At 33.4% G+C, this 26288-nt stretch overlaps 1 protein-coding gene across 2 annotated transcripts in view; it reads left to right on the top strand.

Moving 5' to 3' along the window:
- Positions 1-15576: 15576 nt before the first annotated feature.
- LOC143918108 (uncharacterized) overlaps positions 15577-26288 on the top strand; it is a 30086-nt gene continuing 19374 nt past the window's right edge. The window contains exon 1 of one of the 2 annotated variants that reach the window (XM_077439857.1): positions 15577-15821. The gene's annotated coding sequence lies outside the window, so the exon portion shown is untranslated. The remainder of the gene's footprint in view (positions 15822-26288) is intronic. The other variant, XM_077439941.1, reaches the window with a different exon arrangement.

Genomic DNA, 26288 nt, shown 5'->3' with positions numbered 1-26288 from the left:
CGTAAACATTGCTAAATGCACAATGTTGTAATGCGGAAAATTATTATCTGTCAATTTCATTGTTTTCTCGAAACGCTTCGACACCGTAAATGATTTCATCGCGAATTTTCTAGCAATAAAAATTAAACGCTTTCGATTACTTCCTGTCACACAAGTAATACATGTATAATGTCAACGATTAATTACCATCAAGTGATTACATAACATCATTTTCAATTTTGGAATGAAACCCACTACAATACCGAGTTCTTCGGACGTAATTTCAAAAGTAATGTCATTAAGCTATCTATTTGTTAATTGACTAGGAAATATCCGAGTTGTTATACTAATTTAATGTGTTTTTTATTAGTGCTGTCAAACGATGCGTGAAGACAATAATAATCGCAATATTTTAATAGAGCGTATACCAAATTGAATTTCCGTGTGTATAGTAAATTATTTCGCCTCTTCATTGACCTATTTTTGAAGAAACAATCTAAAATAATATTGATTTACATTTAATTTCAATGAAAAATAATTCATCGTCATTGAAATTGCTGAATGTTTAATTGGTTTTTAAAAATATTACAATTATTTAAAACTAGTCTTAACTAGCCCGCCGATTTCAACGAGTGGCTTCGTAAAGGAATCGATACACGAATTAAAATAAAGTTACTATTAATCGTAAAAAGTTGAGTGCGCACATTACACGCTCGCCGATCCAACCCGTTCACCCGTTCGAAATGATGGATGAATGTGGTTGTGTCTCTTTGTGGATGTGTATACCCTCCCGCGCGGCGCATCTGACACTGACGTCACCCGTCAATATCAGGAGTACATGTCAGACGCTCCTCACCCCTTCCCTCCAATTCCCCGTATCCTCGGGGAATTGGTCGGTCATCACGCCACATATGCATAACGTATACTCCAGGTACTCTATTTTTTTTAATCCTCTATACTTGTCCACGCGTTCGCCACAAACATACCCACATACATCGCGTCTGTTTTAATATATATTACTAGTGATTAAGAAAGTGCTCGTGGTAAATGCTTGGTTAGAGTATAAAAGAAAGAGGAATAAATGTGTGAATGTTTTGCGTAATGCGAAGAGGGATTGGCATGAAAGAAATATAGATGGTGCAAAAAAAGATCCCACAAAAATGTGGCGAATAATTAAAACTTTGATTTCCGGGGGAAAAAATCTTTCTTTGAATGAATTAGAAGTCGAGGGGGTAGTATATAATGATAAAGAGGATATGGTTGAAAGATTGAATGAGTTTTACATCAATAGTGTGAATGATATAGTTAATTCAATTCAAACAAGGCATAATAGTGTGAATGATGATATTAATTTGGGTTTAAATAAGTTTGATAGGTTTAAATTAGTGGAAATGGGGGGATTAAATGGTATATTGAAGGGTATGAAATCAGTTTCTAGTATGGATGGATTGACTCTAGATATTTTAATCAACACTTGGGACATGGTTGGACCTCAGTTACTGAAATTAATAAATGAATCGTTAGAAGTGGGATCCGTCCCGGATGCATGGAAGGTGTCTACTATTGTACCGGTACCAAAGGTTACTGGCACACATAAAGCCAGTGAAATGAGGCCCATCAATATGTTACCAATTGTTGAGAAGATGCTGGAGGAAATCGTTATGATTCAATTGAAAGAGTTCATTAGTATAAATGATTGTTTGGTTGTGGAACAGTCTGGATTTAGAGTGAAACATTCAACAGAAACCGCTATCCAATTGGTGGTTTCTGATTGGATGGAGGCGATGGATGAATCTAGCATGGTTGTTGGAGCAGTTTTTCTAGATTTTAAGCGAGCGTTCGAGACAGTAGATAGGAATATTTTATTACAAAAATTATATAAGTTAGGAATAAATGGTATAGTATTAAAGTGGCTTCAATCATACTTAAATAATAGAAGGCAAATAGTAAAAATTGATAAGGTGTTATCCTCTGAATTTGTAACACCTCATGGAGTGCCGCAAGGGTCCAAATTGGGACCCTTATTATTTATATTATATATAAATGATATTGTTAAGGTAATTAAGAGGTGTAAAATACATTTGTTTGTAGATGATACATTGATATATATAATTGGAAAGAATGTTGATGTAATGTCTGAGATTTTAAATATAGAATTAAATTATGTGAATGACTGGTTGTGTGAAAATAAATTAAAGTTGAATGTAAATAAAACAAAAATGATGTGGTTGAATGGTAAAAATAAAAATATATTGAATGAGATTAGAATTGATGATAAGTTAATTGAAAAAGTTGAAAATATAAAATACTTAGGTGTATACATAGATTCAGGACTAAATTTTAAAATGCACGCTGACTATATAATAAAAAAAATGGCTAGAAAAGTTGGTGTATTATGTAGATTAAGAAATATTTTAAGTAAAAAAAGTAAAATTTTAGTGTTTAATTTAATTGTCTTGCCACATATGGTTTATTGTGCCACTGTGCTTAATTTGTTTAGTGGCCAAGATTTAGAAAAAATGCAAAAAATACAGAATAAAGCTATGAGAGCTATTTTGAATGTGAGTAGATTTAAGAGTATTGGAAGTATGTTAGATGAATTAGGATGGATGAGTATTAGAATTAGTCTAAATATTAGTACATTGTCTTTTGCTTATAAGTTAGATCATAAGTTATTACCTAAGTATTTTGATGATTATATAATAAGGAATAGAGATAAACATAGTTTTTATACTAGAAATAAGGACAAACTAGTTGTAAGTAGAGTAAGAAAGAATAAGACGGCTGGGGGTGTTTTTCACAGGGGTGTGCTCATGTATAATGCCCTCCCTGAGTGCGTCAGGTCTGCTAAAAACATGGATGCATTCCTGCGAGGTGCGGAGACACCTCTGTGAGGGACAGTACATATAAGTTAATTATAAATTTTAGAGTTAATAATTAAGTATAATAATTAAGATGTATTTTTAAATTAGCTTGATAGCTAAAATATATATAAATAAATAAATAAATAGAAATCATCATTTGATGATCGTACCTCCTGCTCGCACAGTATAAAATTATTTTGATACTACGAAAAAATATATGTATATAATATATTACCTTGTAAAATAATGGTATTTTTGGTACCTTAAATAACTTATTTCACTTTAATAATAAACTGCACAATTATAAAAAAAAATATAAAAATAAACATTTTTTTGTTAAATGTTCTCTTTTGTTGTCAATGATACTTGGCAACCCTATCCTTGTCTTCAACTATTATTATTAAAGAGCGGACCACGTTTGCACCGTTCTTTGTTCATTGTTCACCGTGCATTGTTCATTTTTTATGATGAACCTTTTTTTTTTGCACTCTTGCTTTGTAGTTCGCCCTGTTTCCTGGAAAAAGCACGCTTCCGGCTCTAATTATAATATTATATACATATTTTGTGACTACTTCTATTGTTTGAACTTTCTCTGTTTTTTTTTTGTGTATTGTATTGTTGCGTAGGGGTGGGTGGAGGATCCAAGTAAAAGACCAACAGTCGTTTCACAGCATTTATTGATGATTAAGGAGTCACACGCACTCTCACTGCTCAGTCCAGAATGACATGATATCGCCTACGTACCGCCTTATAAAGGGTAGATCTCTCAGGACGCCTAATCTGTTTACCTGTTGTATTGTTTAGCCTAAATGCACTTAGAGTCCAGATATAATCTTTGGAAGTAAGTGCGAGCACTTAGTTAACCCGATAACAGATATCCGTTGGTCTAAGTGCAATTCGCTCAATCCGCTGCGTACGTAACAGTATGTATAAATGTATTTTATTTCTGTACTGGCTGAACCCGGCATGCGTTGCAATGCCGCAATAAGAGTGCGATGTAGGCGTGGCGCGATTTTTGTCACACTAGCGGCGTGATGCGTTGAAGGCGGGAGGATAACTTTACTTTCGCGTCAGTAAAATCGTAATTACGAATATTATTATTATTAAGAGGTTTTTTTTCACAGTAATCTTCCCGGACATGCAACAGGTTCGGTGGTTTAGGAGCCTATTCGAGACACACAGACAGACAGATATTCATTTTTACAAACCTCTTTTACGTTTCACTTACGATTACAATTCAGGAAAAGATTTGCCTCTTATCCGATCGTTTTCATACTTTGCCATATTGCTCATTTTGGTCATAAATATAAGTAAATGTATCTTCCGCCATTACTATAAAGATACAATATCGTTTAAGACGCGTTTATAGTTTGAAAATTTTAAATCTGGGTGACGTCTATGTAATCTTTAGTTTTATACATAGATGGCGGTAGTAAAATAAAAGTATTGGTATTTTTATTCAAAATAATAATTTATTATATATATAATCAATATATTTTGTTTGTGTTATATTTTCGACCATTGTAGCGCATTGGGGATTCCTGTAATGCCACAGTGGTCCAAACTTAAAATAAATAATTAAATAGTAAACGAATTACCTGGCATCGCTTTTATGAGGACACTATAATGTTTACAGGAACCATTTCAATGAAACATTTTCAAATTCTGGTGAGAAACGATTGACCTGGAGTCACAAACCAAGGTCTAGCCAGCAGCGAGACTTTAGTGGGACTCGAACCAGTGACCACTCTGCTCGAAAGCATAATATGCTAACAACTAGTCCACGCCGCTAGCCACTAATCCACATATACTGAGTTTGGTGGTCTGAAATAAAATAAATAAATAACAGGCAAACATATTAGTTGGGTGTTTTTGTATGGAAGTCCTTGAATCCAGGGCTCCGAGCCCTTCTGAACCCCGTTAAGTTGAGATAGTATACCAGAATTAGTGATTAAAAGTAAAAAAAACTATGACCGTGAATTGCGGATATTCATTATAATAGACCATATACATGAATATTCAGATTGTTTGTATTTAATATTTATGCACGACTAGCCCGGTGTTGATTTATTTTCAAACATTTTAATGAAATGATTTGTATCAAAGCGGGATGTACTTGAATTTAAAACATGAAAAATTGCATCCTTACCTTATTTTAACAAAATATGTCAGTCGATCAATGGAATCTAAGTGTGCCGACAATTTATATTATACATGATGTATTTATAATATATGTATGTATTAGTATATAATTGCAAAATTTCAACAATAATATGTTGCAGAATAATTTCAGAAACGGTTTTTTACTAAACATTTTTCTGGGATCTATCTATCTATCTATCATATCTATAAGACTGATGAATATTTGTACAGACGTTACACCAGCAATGAGAATGCGCAGTATGTCAACTGACATCAAGGGATTGCGTTATCGGTTCACCAATTTACCGGTAAAATTTCGCCATTGGTAATTACCGGAAATCGTATTATTGTGAATTCGGTACATATACATTCTTCTTCTTGTTAATGCCTTGTCCGCATCCGGACGTTGGCGACCACCTCGTCGATTATTTGAATATATCCGCATCGGTCTTCAGCGGCTCGGAACAACTCTTCGGCGCTCATATCGGTCCACATGCGCATGTTTCGAAGCCAAGATAACTTTTTCCTGCCAATCCATTTTTTTCCTTCTATTTTCCCCATGGTTATCAAACGGAGAAATTCGTATTTTGGACCCCGTATCATGTGTCCGAGGTACTCCATCTTTCTCCGCTTGATGACAGAAACAAGTTCCCTGCCTCTCCCCATCATGCCGAGGACAACTTCGTTTGATATCTTTTTGGTCCACGGAATCTTCAGCATACGCCTATAGACCCACATCTCAAAAGCTTCAATGCGGCTGATCATCTTGGTTTTCAGAGTCCATGTAGTAATACTGTCCAGACGTAGCTCTTCGCGAATCTCAACCGAGTGTGAAGATTGAGATGCTTGTTTGTAAGCGCCGCCTTCATTTTTACAAATGCTGTTCTAGCCATCTCGATGCGGATTCTTAATCTTCATCTGGGTCCATCTCTTCATTCAGCCAGGTATTCAGGTATTTGAATCTTTTTACTCTTTCTATCACCTCTCCATCCAAGGTTAGATTCCCGGTGTCTGTTTGCATTCTATCTACTATCATAAATTTTGTCTTCTTTAGATTTATGCGCAGACCTCTTTGATTGCTTTCTTGATGTACACGGTCTAGAGATCTTTGCAGGTCTGCTAAATTTTCAGCGACTAGTGCCGTGTCATCAGCATATCTTATATTGGTGATCGTCTCGCCGCCCACCTTGATGCCCTCCGCCTCTTGGAGAGCATCGTGGAAGATGGATTCGGTGTAGGTGTTAAAAAGAGTAGGTGATAGGATGCATCCTTGCCTGACGCCCCGTTCTATAGGAATCTCATCAGTGAATTGATCATCGACACGTACTACTGCAGTCTGATTCCAATAAATATTTCGTAGCAATCTGACATCTCTGTCATCCAGGCCAATATTTTTTAATGTTTCCATCAGGCGAGCGTGTTGGACACGGGCCTTCAAAGGCCTTTTCAAAGTCTATAAAGCACATGTACACAGGTTTACGGACTTCTCTGCATCTTTGGAGTAGTGTTTTCATACAGAAAAGGGCCTCTCGGGTACCCAAGCCTTGTCTGAACCCAAACTGCTCTCTGCTAATCGCCTCTTCACACCGTGAGTAAATTCTGCCCTGTATTATCTTTAGTATGATCTTCAATGTGTGACTCATTAGGCTAATTATTCTAATTATTCATTAGACATATACATACATAAGTATTATTGCATTAAAAATCAATGAAAATGGCGTATTGTGGATAAGTAGTCTGCAATTTGTTTATTTTCTGTATTGAATATCCAAAGCTACCAAAAATTTGAGCTGGATGAGGTTTTTAGTCTAAACAGCAGTTTTTACGACTGACAGCACCGCTTTCCTGATTCCCGCTACTTGCTCTAATACGAATATTATATATTGCAACGTAAAATTAACTAAGTGAGATAAGTTGTAGCGAGTAGCAAGTTGTCTTCTCTGTTAGACAGTTCTCTTGTAGCACCGGTGATGCATTCGTAGGAGTGGCTAAACTGATGCATGCTTAAGAGTGGCTACACTGATGCATGCTTAACAGTGGCTACACTGATGCATGCTTAACAGTGGCAACACAGACCAACCAAGTCGTAATAAATGCAATAAGGCAGTTCCTTCAATAAAGGTAATAATTATAATTTTTATTCCAGGCGATAGGGAGAATAGTGCGACCCCAATTGTACATTTAAAAAATATATACATATACAATACAAATGATAAAGTAAATATAATAATTAGAGGTCGGAATCTGAAGGGGCCGGAAACGTGTAGCCTATTGTTCAATTGTTGTAAATCCTTTGTAAAAAAGGTTCGGGAAACCTTTAACAATGCATTTACAATCTTTGAACAATAAACAGCCCCCTCAGATTCCGGGCTCTAATAATAATAATATGCATATAATACTTAACAAATAAATAAATTAAATAATTAATCAATCAATTGACAAATAATTTATGATGGTCGGTGAAGTACATATGTAGTTCCATTCATGGAATGATTATTGTTTTTATTTTATTTTATTTCATAGAACATGAACACTCACCTTTACAGATCGTTCCAAAGCAACGAGTGCACTTATACAGAATTTTTTTGGAGAAATTTTTCAGAATTCAAAATCAAACTGACGAGCCTCAAAACGCTGAATAACTTGAGATTAGCAAGAGAGATTGTAAAGGAGATGACAATTTTAAATAGGAACCGTTTCAATAAAAATCAGAAAATTTGGCAAACTCTGATAAGAAACGATCAACCTGGAGTTACAAACCGGGGTCTGGCTAGCAGCAGGACTCTAGTAGGACTCGAACCTACGACCACTGCTCAAAAGCATAATATGCTAACCGCTATTCCACACCGCTGGTTATTCATCTATATAGTGTTATAGCAAGAATCTACATTGACGATACAGAGACACGATAACGTAGGGAGGCCACTCTCGTCCTGAGAATGGCCTCAAATTGAGGCACGTGCCCTTCCAAAAACATCTGCAAAACACTGCAATCCCAAATAGAGCACGGCAGCATATTTTATTACATTATTATGATTATTAATTATTATGAATTGATTTTATGTATTTATATGACATTATTCACCTGGGATTTCAATCTAGGTTAACGTTTTTAGAAAAAATAACGACATACAGCTCTCCAATCTGCGTTAATTCACTTTTTTTTTCACTTAGTTATAAAAACCTGAATACCGGTAATGGGAGAAAATATTTACCGTTTACCGGTAAATGAAATTTGAGGGTAAATTGCAATATCTACTGATATCATAATGATTGCTTGTACAAACGCAGTTTTTAAACACTTTTTATCAAGTGCAGGAATTCGTACACCTGGTTACTAGTATATTAGACGAAAACGAACACACAAATGCACATATGTAGATTTTTTTCATTTCGGTATTAAACTTTTTAAATTTACAAATTTTTTTTCAACATCCAAACAACGGATATATATTATATAAAAATTACATTTAGCCTTGATTAATATTCAACGATCCAATTCGGTTCAAACGTTTCGTTCTATTGTTAATTTCGCTTGATTTTTTGCACCGCTGAAATGTTTACGGAAACACCTAATTATTATAATGTCTAACCGCAATAATCGTAGAATAATTTTCACTAATCGTCGAAAAATCAGTTGAAAATTGAAACACGCGAAACTATCATAATCCTATACATTTTTTTAGCAGTTTCAATACGCCACAATTTCGTCATCACTGCCAAAACAAATCGATTGCTATTTTAGGCTTGTTGAAGCGTTGTTGTTTGTCTTTTTTTTTATTTGCATGCTTTCGGCGCGAACTTTCTTACAAAATGTCAAATAGAAAAAATGAATGAAAGTAGAACGCAATTGGGCAATCGTGACTCTTTGGACTGAAACATTTGTGGTAAGTGTATCAATATTTGCGAAACGCTTTTGTATTTATATCTATTTATCATATAATTGATTTGGTCGATGAAAATTTGGGCTAACGAGTACTTCGTGTTATTTTCGGCAATGTTCAATTTTTAAAAACCATGAAAAATCATTATCATTGCACGCAACTAAAAATTTCAATGGCATACAGTTTTTATATCGATACATTGAACTGCATAAAAAATTATAAACGCGTTTGATATTTTTTTCAAAACACAAGTGGTCTATCATTTTAGAATCCTCCAATGAAAATGGCTTGGCTCATTTTTTTTAATGGAGAGATCCGCTTTGATTCGTATTATGTGAAATAATAATCTATGTATAAAGCTTTTCATTCTTGATTATTGAGTAACAATAGTTTTGAAAACATTTTTACATCAAAATATTTCATTTTGGCATCTTTATATTGGTAACTGGTAAAGATACCTCAGTTTTGAATAAAAATACCAATAATTTTATTTCACTACCGCCATCTATGTTTAAAACTAAAAACTGGATAAACTTCAGGCACTTTTAAGAAATTCAAATTTCAAACGCGTCTAAAACGATTTTTTTTCTCCATCGTAATAGCGGAGGATACATTTACTTATATTGATGACCAAAACGAGCAATATGGCAAAGTATGAAAATGATCGGATAAGAGGCAAATTTTTTCCTGAATTGTAATCGTAAGTGAAGCTAAAAGAAGGTATGTAATAAAAAGGAGGTATGTAAAAAGCTCTGAACGACTTTTATTTTCAAAATGATCGCGGAAATATGAAAAAAATGTAAATTTTCTGAAAATAATGCTTCCCCCATACAAACACCCATTGTGACTTTTAAGGGAAACGGTGACTTTGAATTCTCGTTAATCAGTCAAAACTTTTCATATTAAACGTATATATTATTTAAAAATTCAAGTAAATCAATTGGAGGCTCAGTAGATTGTATAAAATTAATATATTTTTTTTATTTAATGTTCTTTTGATACATCGAAAGAATAAAATCCAAAATTCGAATTTTTCGCTCCGGCCTATTCATACATTCGTGCCCAATTTTTCATATATTTAGAATAAGACTTTTTTAGCTTCTGAAATCATCCAATATAATATAATATGTTGGATTTTAAATTAATTATAATAAATTAAAAACTGGACAAATGTTTTAATCACATGCTACGACTTACATACATGTGTTCATTTGGGCCTGACTTATTAACAAGAAATTGTGAGTCAAAAGTAGAATAATTTTGAAAATATACGCAAAATCATTCAATTTTAAGTAATTAGACTATTTATTCAAACCAGAGAAAAATAATCAAAGTTGCGCAAAATTGATAGGTTAATTTTGATCACGAAACTCGCTAAATTAATACTCACGCCGAGTAATGTTGCAATTTGGCCTAAAAGTTTATAAGCAGTAAGCAAATGCAATCTAAAAAAGGTTCAAGCGCAACTATTGCGAAGTAAGGGCTGACCATTTTTAATAATCGACGAAAACCAGAAAAACCGGATCGAAAGGCGTAGGTAAAGTTTTAGAAAAGGTCAATTTGGAAACACTGCGTTTCGATCTAGACTCCCAGTTTGAAATTGTATAAAAAAATCAACGACACAATTGTCATTTATATTTCGCCGTTAATTCGATAATCAGACACTCATTAAATTTCGTATATGAAAAAAATGTGAGTTAGATGCGCAAAATAATGAACACTCGCCCAATTGCATTTAGAGGACATGTATATAATTAACACAACGGAATAATATTTTAAATAAAATATGCACGACCTCTGCTCGTTCAGTTATCTATGTATTATGAAATCGTTGAATCAAGAAATATGTACATATTTACGTGCATACAATTCTGATAATTTGTTATTTCTCAGAAACCAGTATTTACCTCAATTTACACGTGTGATGCGTACGTACACGTATCTGTGTGAGCGTTCGTATAAAGTGTGTCTAATTCCAAAAGACCCTAAATGTATTTCGTCATTTTTTATGATTTTTGTTGGCTTTAGAAATATGTTGCATTCTGTAGATGTTACAATCAAAGGCCTTTTAAACCTGTTTATGTTCGTTTATATGTATAAAAAATAGCAAAGTCATCTTCTATATACATATATAAAATTGATTGTCTGTGTGTGTTTCGAATAGACTCCTAAACCACTGAACCGATTACGATGGAACTGTCAGGATTTGTTGAATGCATGTCCGGGAAGATAACTGTGAAAAAACCTCTTAATAATAGTATTCGTAATTACGATTTTACTGACGCGAAAGTAAAGCTATCACGCCGCGAGTGTAACAAGAATCGCGCCACGCCTACCTCGCACTCTTATTCTGGCATTACAACGCATGCCGGGTTCAGCAAGTGCAGAAATAAAATACATTTATACATACAATACACAAAAAATAGCAGAGAAAGTTCAAACAATAGAAGTAGTCGCAAAATATGTATGTATATAATAATAGTTGAAGACAAGGATAGGATTGCCAAGTATCATTGACAAAAAAAGAGAACATTTAACAAAAAAATGTTTATTTACAATTTTCTTTATAATTGTGCAGTTTATTATTAAAGTGAAATAAGTCATTTAAGGTACCAAAAATACCACTATTTTACAAGGTAATATATATGTACATATATTTTTACGTAGTATCAAAATATATCTAGGGGTAAAATAACGGGAAAAAACCTCTTAATAATAATATTCGTAATTATGATTTTACTGACGCGAAAGTAACAATAATCGCGCCACGCCTACCTCGCACTCGAATGTACTAACCATTCAGGGATGTACCACACACATACAGCGGATGGCCCATGTCAACATTTTATATATAGATATATATACCTATCTAAGCCCGCTTTAAAGGTCACGGAATTTGACCCTTAAAGCCCTCAACATGAGGCCACCACCCCCCCGACGAATACAGTCCAAGAGACCCTTTCGTCGGAGAGCGAGACGGTTGTTCATGAATATTGCACAAGAACAACCGCACATCACTGTTCTAATAAAAAAACCACACTGTACATAACCAAGTACAAAATTAACAACAACGCATGAACACATAAAGCGCGCATGCGGTAGGAAACAAAACCTGAGATGTGCCGTGCGAATGCACGCACACCTCAAGTAAACAAACATGTACGCATGATTATGCGTGCATAAGCACGCAAGCACACACACACACACACACACACACACACACACATACACACACACACACACACATATATATACACACACACATACACACACATACACACACATAAACCACAAATACATACACTCACCTAAAAAGCAAACGCACACTCACACACACACACACATTCACAGAATATAATATAAAAAAATAATAATAATAATAATAATAAATCAACACATAAATGCTTTTGCAATTAAGTGGAGTAGTAGCATCCAGAGGAACACAGCTTCCCAAAGCATTCCGCGAACTTTTCGAAAGCTCTAAACGATGCTTTACTCATTATTAGATCTCCATGATGTAGGGGGCCAATGAGAGAACCCCTGACGCTGTCCAGCAGAACCCTCCTCTCAGCCTCCATCCCAGGACAGGACCACAGAATATGATCTGCATCCTGCTCCGGAAAAGAATATGATCTGCATCCTGCTCCGGAAAAGAACACGGACAAAAGGATTCAGATACCAAGCCCATAGATGCGAGCTTGCCGTTAAAGTGGCCATGACCAGTTAAAAATTGACTAGTCCAAAAACTAGGCGACAGCCAACCACGCTCAAGGCGCGAAGTGACCCTCGGAAAAAACAAATAGGTTTGTCTACCTTTAGAGGAACAATCCCATCTAAGTTGTCAAGCCGAAATAGCACAATTTAAAATAACAGACTTCAAACTTTGCCAGAATCGAGGATCATCGCACTGTGACTGATTAGGAGCACGGAAAAGGACGCCTGAGACGGAAGTATCTAACCCACCACGAAGTTTTTCTCGAGCAGCTCTTATTTGGACGACCAAGTCAAGTGGCAATGTACCCGCAAGAATCTGTAGTGAGTCTATAGACGCAGTGCGATAAGCCTGGGTAAGAGCGATCAGAGGAAAACGCTGACCACTATTTAATGTACGACGGACCGTCTTTAATTCGACACGATGACCCCAAATGCTAGATGCATACGTCAAAGAGTTCGCAAACACAGCATCGTATACCAAGCGTTTTTCATGGAAACCCACAAATGTATATGTATGTATACCTATATATAAAATTAAATGTCTGTGGATTGGGAACGAGAATTGGAACGGGAACGGGAATTGCACGTGTTATTGTGGCATTGCAACGCATGCCGGGTTCAGCTAGTTTTGAATGAAAATGATAATAAATGGGTTTTGATTTTGCTCGCTCATTCAAGTCTCTCACGCATTAAAAGTCTTTCCAAAAATTGCATACAAAAATCATTTCATTATAAAGCTTTTAATATTGTAGCATCTAAACTCATATTGTCCAATTCATTTAAATTCCAAACACTGGCATGTTAACTTGAACATATAAACTGATCATCAAAGTTAAAATAATATTGAATACATCAAAAATTATTTAACATTCTTACATCCGACTATATTACCAATAAATTCAATGTTATCCACATGGTGCCCTCGGGCCTTTCAGTGGCCCTTTTCTACATTGATGGCAACATCTTCAATCGATTTCTATTTTTTATTACTAACCTCCTTTACGTTTTTACATATTATATACAACTATTCGTGAGAGAACTGAGTAATTTAGAATTATGTCAACTCTATAACAAAGAGTACTTTATTTCATCGTCAGCATTATAATTTTCAATATATCTTTCAACTTCTTACTCTAAAGCAGTTGTTTCCGAAGGCATATCCGGGGCTTAAGCCCCGTCATGTCCAAAAACGCCAATGGAAAGACAATTATGTTGGTTACAGATTCACTTGTACAACAGAAAAAAAAATCTCTCAATGCATCTTTGTTCCAAGATGTTTTCAAACTCCAATCTTAAACCATCAAAGTTGTAAGAACATTTCGACAATGTGCATGCAGGTCATAGTGTGAACATCTTGAAGTCAAAGACGGTTTTTTTTTGAACACCGTTAGTCCTATCGAACTAAAACTAGGTATTGGTTTCTGAAATTTTTATCGACACGACGTAATTTTTTTTCAAATTTTTAAGTTGACCGGAAATTGTACCTCCCCTTATACGTGTCCTTTTTTTTAAGTTTTTAAATTAATTTATCTCCCAAACCAATAACTGAATCGGACTGAATTATTTTTACATGTAATAGAAATTATAATTTCTATAACCTTATGTTTTTTGAATATTTTTATCTGAACCGGAAGTAGTACTTTTACTCTGGAGAATCGAGGTTTTTTATGTTTTTCTCAGAAATCTTTTAGTTTAATGAACTGAAATTTCATATCTGTTTGTTTAAGCTTAATACTTAAGTTATTTATAAAATTTGGTAAGCATCCGTCAACCGGAAGTGGCAGTTATCTTGTTCGATTTTTTTCCACTATTTTTTTCGACCCCTTAAACGGGTCTACGTGACGAGAGATAATGTTAAATGACAGAAAACGCAAATATCGGAAGGCAAAGATTGAAAATCGAAAGATCTTAAGTCGAAAGATCGAAAAAAAAAGGTGCATTGTAAACGGTACATACTCACTTAATTTGCGCAAGCAGGATACAACAGGAACAAGAGGAACATGCTTTTCCTCCCGTATTCTGCACGCGCACATTTATACGGGAGGAAAAGCCTGTTCCTCTTGTTCCTGTTGTATCCTGCTCGCACAAATTAAGTGAGTATGTACGTGAGTATGTACCGTTTACCATGCACCATTTTTTTTGATCTTTCAACTTAAGATCTTTCGATTTTCGATCTTTGCCTTCCGATATTTGCGTTTTCTGTCATTTAACATTCTGTCTCGTCACGGAGACCGCCCTTAAACATGTGTGATCTTCACGAAAAAATTGAAGTGTAATTCTTGTATTAATTTGATGAAAATAAAAAAAAATGATTAAATTTTATAAACCGGAAGTGGTATTTTTCCTTCCTAGAAAGGTCAAAAATATTGTCGCCAATACTCTGTCCACGCCCCTGAACGTATTAATCTAAAACTTTATATTTGTATTTTTTAGGTACTAACTTATAGCTGATACAGTTTTGGATACAATTTATAAACCGGAATTTTTTTAAAAACAATATTTCATTATTTTATTTTGAACTTTTAAATTATTTTAATCTTTTTGATATTTATTGTGTATAATACCGATAATGATTTTAAGTAATAAAAAAAAAATCCGACAACCGGAAGTAGAACTTTTTTGTGTTGTGCAAGTTTCCATACATTTGCGCTCAATTTGTATCGAAAATGCTGTCATCGCTATTAGTATATTATTTGTTTGTGACTTTCTTATATTCCTCAAATACATACATAGATAAAGTCATGGGTTGGTCACACCCAATTTTTTTTTCTGCTCCTGGTTTATATTACAAATAATGAGCGAAGCCGGGTAAAACAAAACTGGCTTTCAATCGAACCCATTTAAAAACTAGCCCCATTATGAAAACTATTTAAATACAAATTAAAATTAAGCAACCTATATGGTTTATTATTATTGAATTTTAATATTTTTACTAGATCGTGAACATATTAATTTCCAGTTACGTTGTTGGCTGATTGGTTACTCATCTAACTGTTCAAGTTTATGACGATTCCACGCCAGTTCTGTCCGGACCGAGGACTTGCGTGCACGTTCACACCAGCGACCGTTCGAAACGCTAAAAACAGTGATATATACGTATATATAATACCGATAATACCGAAATATATTACAGCAGTGATTTGAATACATTGTGCTTCAATATGACCATCTACAGCAAATTGGTTCAGATTATTCTGATCGGTGTTTGAGAGTGATTCGATGCATCCATCTAAGTACAGTAAGTTTGTCATTGTTTGGATTTATTTTATTTTATTTTTTGTATGTCCTTCTGTATTACATATCATCGGTGTAAGTTTGATGAAATGTATATTTGTATTATAATGATATTTAATTTAATGTGTAGAATTTGATGCACATGTGTATGTACGTATGTATGTAGTACTTGCCTGCAAAGAACTTGTTTCAATTGTGATGCTGATGATGAATGTGATGCTTGTTTCATTATAATGGTGCATCAACAAAGGCATTGGCCTTTACTTGCTGTATCTGATTGGCCCTTGCTTGTTATAATGCGTCATGCTACTATATGTATAATCAATTTATATAAACTTCAAACATAATCTAATATATAATTTCGAAAGAGATTTTGCATATATATGTAGGTATGTATGTAACCTTGGTTGTTTAGTTCGTAGACAACACATTCGATTTATTTTTTTCGATTCATAGGCTCCGATTCGATTTTTTTCGATTCGAATGATTCGAAGTCCCTGGGGGCGAAGGCGCCGGATTCTGGTATACATATAATTTCGAAAGAGACTTGGTATATATGTTTGTTTGTTCGTGACAGTTAATTTAATAAAAAAAAAAACATATGAGTATTCAAATAAATTTATATTACTATTAGATTAGTCATGTTTAAACGGTTTACATTACAAATACAGAGCGAAGCCGGGTAAAATCACTAGTGGACCAATAGAAATCGAAATTTAGTATTTGTCTACTGCAAATAGTAATTATGCCTTCTTAATTCTTATTTAAATTAAAATCTTATTTAGCTAGTAGTATAGCTGGTTGTTTGCGATAATGCTAACCACCGAGAGGTTTCCGAGTTCGAGCCCTGGGTTGGCTCCGAATGAAAAAAAATTATTCAGAGTATTTCTGCAGTGCTGCTGGTCAGACTTGGATATTTGTTACTCCAAGTCGATCGTTTCCTCTCGGAGTTTGCCAATTTTTCAGATTTCATTGTTGGAACGGTTCCTCGTTAAATTGGCAAAGCCATCCTACCTACTATTTGAATATAATTTTAAATTTATAATATATAAATTATAATATATAGCATCATGGTAAAATATAAATTTAAAAAATATATATATATTTATAGAGTGTGGACTACTTTATATAGGAACTAATTTTGCATAAAATCTAGTAAAACGGACTTCACTCAAAGATTTAAAATGAATTTTTCCTCAATTTCCATATGAATGTCCAAAGAAAATACAAACTACCGTCTGTGTTGCGGTTTTTTACAAAACATTTGTTCAAATCGCACCAAAAAGTTTTGCAAGAAGAAAAGTTTCAATGAAACTTTCTATTCTACTGAAATTCCAACTGAGTAGTAGATTCAAAAACTCCATTAAATCGCCTTTACATATTTCTCATGATAGCAAAACAGCTTCTCAACCAGTCAGTGGAACATTATTTTAACGACCTTACTATTGAAATTTATCTCGAATTGTTTTATAACCACGAATTATCCAAAGTCTCAAGGGTCAAGGTTGAATGTATGTTTCGAAGTTAATCTAACGTGACGAAACCAACTGACCATTATTAATTGAACAATTTGTGAAAAGAACACAAATTACGTGGAAATGTCTATTGTTGTATCATCATTAGCTGATTCTGAAGATGCAAACATACATTCTGCGACTCAACACTGCAATTTCAACCTCGAACCCAAGGACACAATTTAGCTGAAAATGATAGAGTTATTTATTATCTAATATATAATTTGGAAAGAGATGTATGTATCCTTCGTTCGTAGAAATCCGTGACGTCATCGAACAAATAATTCGCTTTTTTAAAAATTAAAAAAGGTCTCGGGGGCGTAGGCACCGAGGGCGAAGCCCTAGGGGGTGCAGCCGCCAGGGGCGGAACCCAGTGGGATGAAGCCCTAGGGCTCCGCCTCCTAGGGGGTGCAGACGTCGGGGTTGGAGCCCTAGGGAACGTCGGAGGTGGAGCCCTAGGGGGCGCAGACGCCGGGGGTGTACATATATATTTTTTTATAAGAGACTTACTATATACATATGTTTGTTTGTTCGTAAAATAATACTATTCAAATAAATTTAATAAAATGTTTACTATTAGATTAGTCATGTTTAAGCGGTTTATATTAAAAATTGTTGAAACGGTTCCTCAAAATTGGCAAAAAATCATCTTTCCCGCTGTCGCAAATCTTCTGTATTTATTATGTGTATGATTTGTAAAAATTATGAACAAAATCTAAATCCATAGATGTCTCAATGGATTAATTCAGTAAATAATTAATTAATTAATTGTTATTTCGTGTTCTTCTTCAACTTCTGGAAATACAGTGATTTATGTAATAATAAAGTGCTACATTGTTTGTAATTGATTGTCCAGGAAGGCGCATTGGGGTCTTCCTGTCAAGCCTACCTGGTATAAAAGAGTATATGATATAAATATATTCATAAACGTGTTTACCAGTTATCTGTGTTAAGCGGACACTTTTATTTCGGTTCAAAGTTGACAAAAAAAACCCCGGTTCGAAGCATGTATGCACTTTCTAATTATTTGCTATTGATTTTTCGCATTTGTACAATGTATTAATGGATTGGATACAGTTTGTTTATGAGTGACGTCACATGTGGAGTAATTAACGCCCTGGCAACCTCGAAACATTTGCCCAAGATTTCTGTCTGTAAATATTTGAAAATTGGCGACAAAATTAGCAAAAATACTTTGCCGTTACCATGTTTATCGCTCCAGTACTAAAATTTACATTGACATTTTATATACAAATGTAAAAATATGAATAAATTTTGTTACAAAATACGAATATTGCGCTATCGTAATATGGTATTCAAATTGGAAAAAGAATTAAGATACTGTAAAAAACGAATAATTTGATGTAATTATCCTTCTCAATTCTCGTTTTACTTGTATATTATTTTAATAATTCAAATTTATATGAGGACATGTCTGACTAGTTTTCATTTTTTTTTTTTAGTTTACGTCAATGTGTGCATCTTTTCTTACTTTTGATCTAAAAAAATAATGTCTAATATATTTTATTCCTTTTTTTATTACAACACATACATACATATATACATTTGTATAGTTGTAGACATAAAAAATGCCGCACTCGACTATTTTTACATTTTTTTAAATTATGCATATTGTAATTTTCAAACAATTCTTGAAAGGGGGTTTGAAGGTTTATCAGTAAACTTCAATTTAAGCAAAAAAAAAATGGAAATAGTTAACAGGATATTCTTGGAATTGATGCAGAAATGGAAAGCGGTCATTAACGGTACTTGCGCCGAAGTTGAGTTCATTTAATATATGAGACTATCCTTACACCATTTTTGTTGTTAGATTTCTAAAGCTAATATTCCTTGTGAGGTATTGAAAAGATATTTTGTGAATAAAACTACTTTTGGATAATGTTATACTTATTATATTTTAATATTTAGTACTGCCGCCTCGATTTAGAATAATAGTCAATATGCGTTGATTTCGTACAGTGAATTTAAACATTCCATCGTAATATCATTCTCCCAAATTTCCGTTATATTTTTACGCAATTCTATGATATTTGATGTACATACGTCGTTTTGCCAATTTGCCATACCCAAAAACAAAAAAATTAAAACAATCGATAAGAAAAAACCCAAATTGAATGTACTATGCAGTCATGTGGCATTTTTTATGACTACGACTGTATGTACGTTATAATTTATGAATTTATATATTTACATATATACATAAATAATACGTTGCCAATTACTTACATTATTCATTGGTGTTATTTTATTGTATTTTTTCCATATGCGAAAAATATATTTTTCCATATCGTATGTTATTTTATATAGTTATTTCTTGTAGTAATAAATTTTTTTTAGGATAAAATTAAAGTATCATTAATATTTTTTGATATTATCGTTAACCATACATATATGTACTATAAATATACAGTTTGTTCAATTGTATTTTCAAGGATATTCCTTAGCATTTATTTATGTATATATGTTTAAAAAATAATTACATACATAATATTCTATAAGTGCGACAATATTTCATTCAAAATTTCGAAACAAAGCAAGAAGATACAATATATGTATGTATGTATTTATGTACTACGTCATTAAATTTCTCATGACTCATTCTCATCATTCTCATCTCATGATACATACATATAATATGTACATATAAATTTCTTCGATTTCTACAGTGGCCATGTTTTCGAAAGATTATACTATTTCCTATTTAAAAAAAGTCAAAAAATACACACTTGCTATTGTTGGATATTAAATTCTAACACATGCATCGTATAAAAGATTCAATAATGCATAAAAATTAGTAATTTAATAAATCGATTAACAGCGAAAATCCATTAACTGCCAATATGCATTATACAGGCTATGAATGTAATTTTTACATACCTCCTTTACGTTTCACTTACGATTACAATTCAGGAAAAAATTTGCATTGCTCATTTTGGTCATCAATATAAGTAAATGGATCCTCCGCCATTACGATGGTGCAAAAATATCGTGTAAGACACGTTTGAAATTTGAATTTCTGAAAAGTGCCTGACGTTTATCCAGTTTTTAGTTTTAAACATAGATGGCGGTAGTAAAATTAAATTATTGGTATTTTTATTCAAAATAATAATTTTATATACAAATTATAGATGTTTTTAAAAAACTTTTTAAAGGCTTTTGTTACCTTTTCTCCGGTGCTAGAGGAATTTAACTATTCTTTAGAATGTATTATTGTAGCAACCGTTCAACCGATTGCGATGAAACTTACATGAGTTACTGTGTGCATGCCCGAGATGGTTTCTGTTTAAAAAATTGCCCAAAAACGGGAACGTGAACGGGAATTGCATGCGTTATTGTGGCACTGCTAATGATATACATAAAAAACAATGGTTCATTCAGTTAATGGATTTACATTGTATATCAACGATATGCAGATTTTTTATTTGAATCATTCCATTTTTTTTAATATCAACACATAAATACATGTGCATACTTTGGAAGAATTTTTTTTCAAATTTGCGATTGACTTCGCTTGAACAATCATTACAAAAAATACAATACACAAGATATTCAGCAACATTTAATTTGCGGTTTAGGGAAATGATTACTACAGACATATTTTTTGAAGTTTTCCATTTGATTTCGTGACCACAATCATAAATTCTCATGAAATATTATAATCAAAAAAAAATCACACAATTTAAAGTTGCAAAACTCGACCTTATATTTCGCGATTGACTTCGAATGAATTAATAAAATGCTTTATACAAAAGTTGAAAAATAAAAATATACGCTTTCGATGCTGCAATGTACATACATATAAAATCGTGCAATTAAACTCAATTTCACAACAACTTCCCTTGAAAACGTACAAGTTTATATGTACATTCATATATATAAATAAACACGATGTTTAAACTTCAAATTATCAAGTTTACGTGTTAATTGATGAACGGACATTAAAACATGTGACTTTTACAGGGCCTCAAAATATAGGTACACAACTGAAGACCGGTTTTCATGAGGTTAAAATACGACCGTATTCCTTAAATTTCAATACCGTACGATCAATTATTTTATACAGGTGACACAAACACGGGAATGTCTACAATTGTATTATATTAAAAGGAAATGTCAAGGTGAAGTTTTCGTATTTCATTAATCAGTATAAAATGCGTAACATTCAAACAAAATGGACAATCGTGCGTTGAATTCGAATTTTAGAAAACCGGATTCCATAGGTATGTACATATTATACATTGTATATCATAAGATACAAACATGCGTAAACTATCATACTTTGTATTATATCACTTGGTTGAAGTGTACAATTCTTTGGCAATAAGGTGATTCGAAAACTGCTACGAAAACACAGAGCGATTCGTTTTCAGGGTTCAAAAGAGTTCATGGTCAGAGATTGAGATTGGCGTTCGATGGATGGTTTTCGCACAAAAAATGGTTCACCTTTGTCAATTTCGTACAAAAATCATGCTTTGAACACTAATGGAGCGGTCTATTGTTATTTGAAAGGCATCCATCCAACGCTGGTGTCTGTTCATGATTTTAGAAACATTCGCATGCATTCAAGTCTCTTTTTATGCGATAGATTCGTTCCATATAAAAAAAAATTGGCTTACCTAGAAAAATTAGAGATGCGTTTTACATAATTTTTATGAAAAATTAGTATGTTTCCCAATGTGCTAGTTATTACGTTTTGGAAAGGAGGGGGAATTTCGTCTGGTTTGGGCCGCATTGTACAAGCCGTGGCCGGGTTTGCACAAAACAAGGCCGGTAGAGCTTACCGTCCACCTTCCTCGATGCCGCATAAAAAGAGACCTGAGTTTACTTAGTTAAAATCGCCAGCGAACAACACTGATCAAGCGTCAATTTAAGCATAACTCTATTTCAATGATTTATCTATATATTTTATGATGACTATTCAAAACTATGAAACGGAACATTTCACTGCAACAAACATGACATGACAACTTTATGCTCCAATTTCATAATTATGTAGTTTCATGCAACTGAATAAATATGCATCAAAATCCTTCAAATTCGTTGTAATATTCTTATGTAAGTTTATTCAACATCAAATATGTATTTCATCTACGGATATATATGTATATAATTCAATGTTTCAAAATTCGCATTGATTATACATAAATATAGTGACACGAAACTCGTTTTCACTATCCAATCCAACATTTCCATGACATACCTTAACCGATGAGTATACATAGTAGACATACATACATAGATTGTATCCAGTTAGCCTTCTGATCCGTTGGGCAATCGACACCTAAGGACTGCAATTTTTCATTCTGAACCCTTTTAGCAATAACCCAAATGTCGAACAAGTCGTTAATTCAAATGAAATATGTGTATTTTATGTTAAATAGATGGAACTAATTTAAAATCACTATATCCCAAACTACAAACCTTAAGATCTTATTTTATCTCCCACATTTCTTCAAATTATCGCCGTTATCGATCACTATCAATCCTATGTCAACACAATGAAAATGTATCACTGAAAATGCTTCAAGGGGTGAGTTTTGGCCTGGCGTAGATCAGGTGTACTAGCTTTTTTTTCACATGTGCAAAATTATCTTTAAAAAAAACACGTGCTGCATACCACTCTGTGTGTCAGCGCCCTTACTCTTTCAAAATGAAAGCATCAAATGTTCACCGCTAGATGTCTTTCCCATCGCACAAACAGCCCTTTGCCTCAATCACTTGAAAAAAAGTCAAAAATAGTATGTTATGTACTATTTGTGTTGTATAGTCGTCATCTTGAGAATGACCGAGGCTAGGGGCTGATTTGCGCTGGGAGAGACATCTAGTGGTAATAATTTGATAATCGATACTTCACCATTTCAAATGTTTCATTCATAATCGTTTCTTGTTTGCAGAGTTATAAAGCTCAAGCTAGGGATCGAGGCAAAGGGTTTTGCTATTTTTTATTTGGTAGGAAAACAATTTTTTTAAAGCTTTTTTGCTCCTTTGCTTTGAACACTGATGGGACGGTCTTATTTTTAATTGCCCCGATGACCATCCGATGTCTAGTTATAACTAGTGAGTGGACCCAAAGTGCGCCGTTCATTGTTCAATTGTTCGCCGTGCTTTGTTAAAGGTTCGCCGAACCATTTTTTTTTGCACCCTAGCATTGTTAATAGAGCCAAACCACCCCGATTTCTGGAAAAAACACGCTCTCTATCCACCCTTTAGCTATAACGATTTCAAATCAGGTCCATCTTTTTCAAATACCATGTATTTAAATATTTTAATATTGAGGACACTATATTATGACTTTATCAATAGATCGGAAAAATGATATTAAAAAAAATTAACAGCCAATAATTTGGTTAAGCAAAATTCATGCTGGTGTTAATATTGCTAAATTTATTAGTAAATAAGCGGATATTCTGTAATTTTGCGTAATTACTTATTCACTTTCAAAAATTTTATTTTTGATTTTAAATAGCAAATTATAGAATTTTTAACGTAACTAATTTGCATTAAAAATATTAGCAATTTTTTTATTGAATTTCGTGGAATTATTCAATGCATTCAGTTTACGATATAAAGTCTATTCATACCAGCGCAGAACGTTCAAGAACGTAACCAACAATACGAAGTGTATTCTTTGGTACAATTTTTATGGACACATTCACGTCTAACGTATAGTAGACGTAACAGCAAATACCAGCAGTAGCCGACAAAATCTATTCATACTATGCGGCAGTACATATATTCATACTATGCAGCAGTATAAGGATAAAGTATTATTGGACTCGGATGTTACATATAGTATTTATTTACTATTTGTTTTTTTATACATATCTATGTACATCCTGTCTGTTGATTTTTCAATAAATAAAATAAAAAAAATAAAAATAAAATAAAATAAAGTATCTTAAAGATTTTGAGGACAGGGTGCCGCAGGAAAGATTATGCATGCTAGCGTTTTTTTTACACGTGCTTTCAATGTGTTTTCACACTAATCTGCCAAATCTCTTCGTGAGTGGGCGCCTTAATGTACATACAACATATCGATAGTGCACAGATATTGTAAGTCCATTTTTGAGTTTGTATCGAATTTTGAGTTTGTATATGCTGGAATAATTCAGGTTTTTCCTTTCAAGGTAATTTACGTATACAACATAAATTATTTGAACTTGAAATTCGATACAAATTCAAAAATTGACATACAATATCTGTACACCAAGCCATCGATATATCCTGTGTGTGAATACTTGTGAATATTCAATTTTAAAAAAATCTTATAAAAGGCTGATGATAAATTAACTTTTGAAAATGTTATTCAAAACAGTGGTTGATTATAATGGAAGTTAGTTGACATTTGTCTGTGACATTGAACGTCAGTTCATTCATTCTATTATATTCATCCGGATGTTAAATAAGTATTGAAAACAATAATGGAATATGTTTTTATTTCAATATAAGCGTCGTGACTAATGCTGACATAATGATTAGCCTCAGACGATACATAAATCATCGCAAGGGTATTCGGTTGACTTTCAATTATAAATTGTCTGGTTCTCCGGACAAATTCATCACCAATTCTGAAAAATGAAGCTTCATTTATGCACAAGATATTTTTTCACATATTCGTGCTAATCAACTGGAAAAATAAACAGAATATTCTTCATCGTATTCATTTTAGCTATCAATATAATTATTTTAATGTATGGCAATTTGATCGAAAAAAACTAAAAGCATAAAACCGACTGCGCATTACATTTTTTGTTGCAACTTACGTACATTCAAATATTGCAAACTAAAAACAATTTTTTTTAAATGAAGATGACAGTTGAAAATTGGTATAATATATAAACTGAATATATTTGAATAATTTGTTATTTTGATAAAATATTTTTAGCAATATTTCAATGTACACTTTCTATTGTTATAAAGCATATTACAATAATGCAATCACCATGAAATATAATATTTTTCATTAAAAAAAAACCACAAAAAGCCAAACAGAAATTTATGTTTAATTTATTCGAATGTGTATGAAACATTCATAAAATTCAATAACACTATTTTTTGTATATATTTATTGCTAATTATACTTTTATGTATTTGGCCCTTTAATTATAGGAAATTCCGAATTTAAATTGCTCTCAATTTCAAGGGACGCCAGTGGTAATAAAACAGTCGATTCAAAGGTCATATTTTAGTCGATTTCAACATGTACCTACTTGTATTCAAAAATAAATATTCTTATATCCAATAATACTGCGCATATGCAATAATTTATTTAAAAACGTCTTTAAACATTAAAGGTCTGTTTATACTGATGTTTAAACAGCAGTACGAAAGGTAAAATATTATTTGTTACATTCTATGTACATGGACGCATTGACATGCTCCGTAGTATGTAAGTGCGTGGCGTAGACGTAACAGCAGGAGCTGATACAATCTATTCATATTATTGTTACGTACAGCGCCGAGTAGTTGCAATCGGATTAGGCCGAGGCGCATCCCAGATACTGTGTGACCGTTATAATTGGTTTCAAGGATTATCTCTAGACTCTAAGTGCATGTAAGCTAAACAATGGCCACCAAAGTAACCCTTCGCAGAAGTGACCGATACCGTGGGACTGGGTGTCGTGGGAATACATATCCGGGTACATGCCTAAACAATAGGGAAGTAATCGGATGCCCTGAGAGACCTGACCCTTATAAGGCGGTACTTAGGCGATATCAAGACATTCTGGACGGAGCACTGCCAGTGTGTGTATCTCCTTAATCATCAATAAATGTTGTGACACGACTGTTGGCCTTTTACTTGGATCCTCCACCCACCCCTACGCAACAATATTATTCCGGTGCACATCCGCATATGAATATTTTCAGAACGTCATGTTGTGACAATATTGATACGACGCAAGCAATATTGCGCCGTATCGTCGCGCTCCGTAATG

This window comes from Arctopsyche grandis, chromosome 1 (assembly GCF_051622035.1).
Source record: "Arctopsyche grandis isolate Sample6627 chromosome 1, ASM5162203v2, whole genome shotgun sequence".
Taxonomy (NCBI): Eukaryota; Metazoa; Arthropoda; class Insecta; order Trichoptera; family Hydropsychidae; genus Arctopsyche; species Arctopsyche grandis.
The sequence above is the reverse complement of the archived record's forward strand: the minus strand, read 5'-3'. Positions and strand labels throughout refer to the sequence as shown.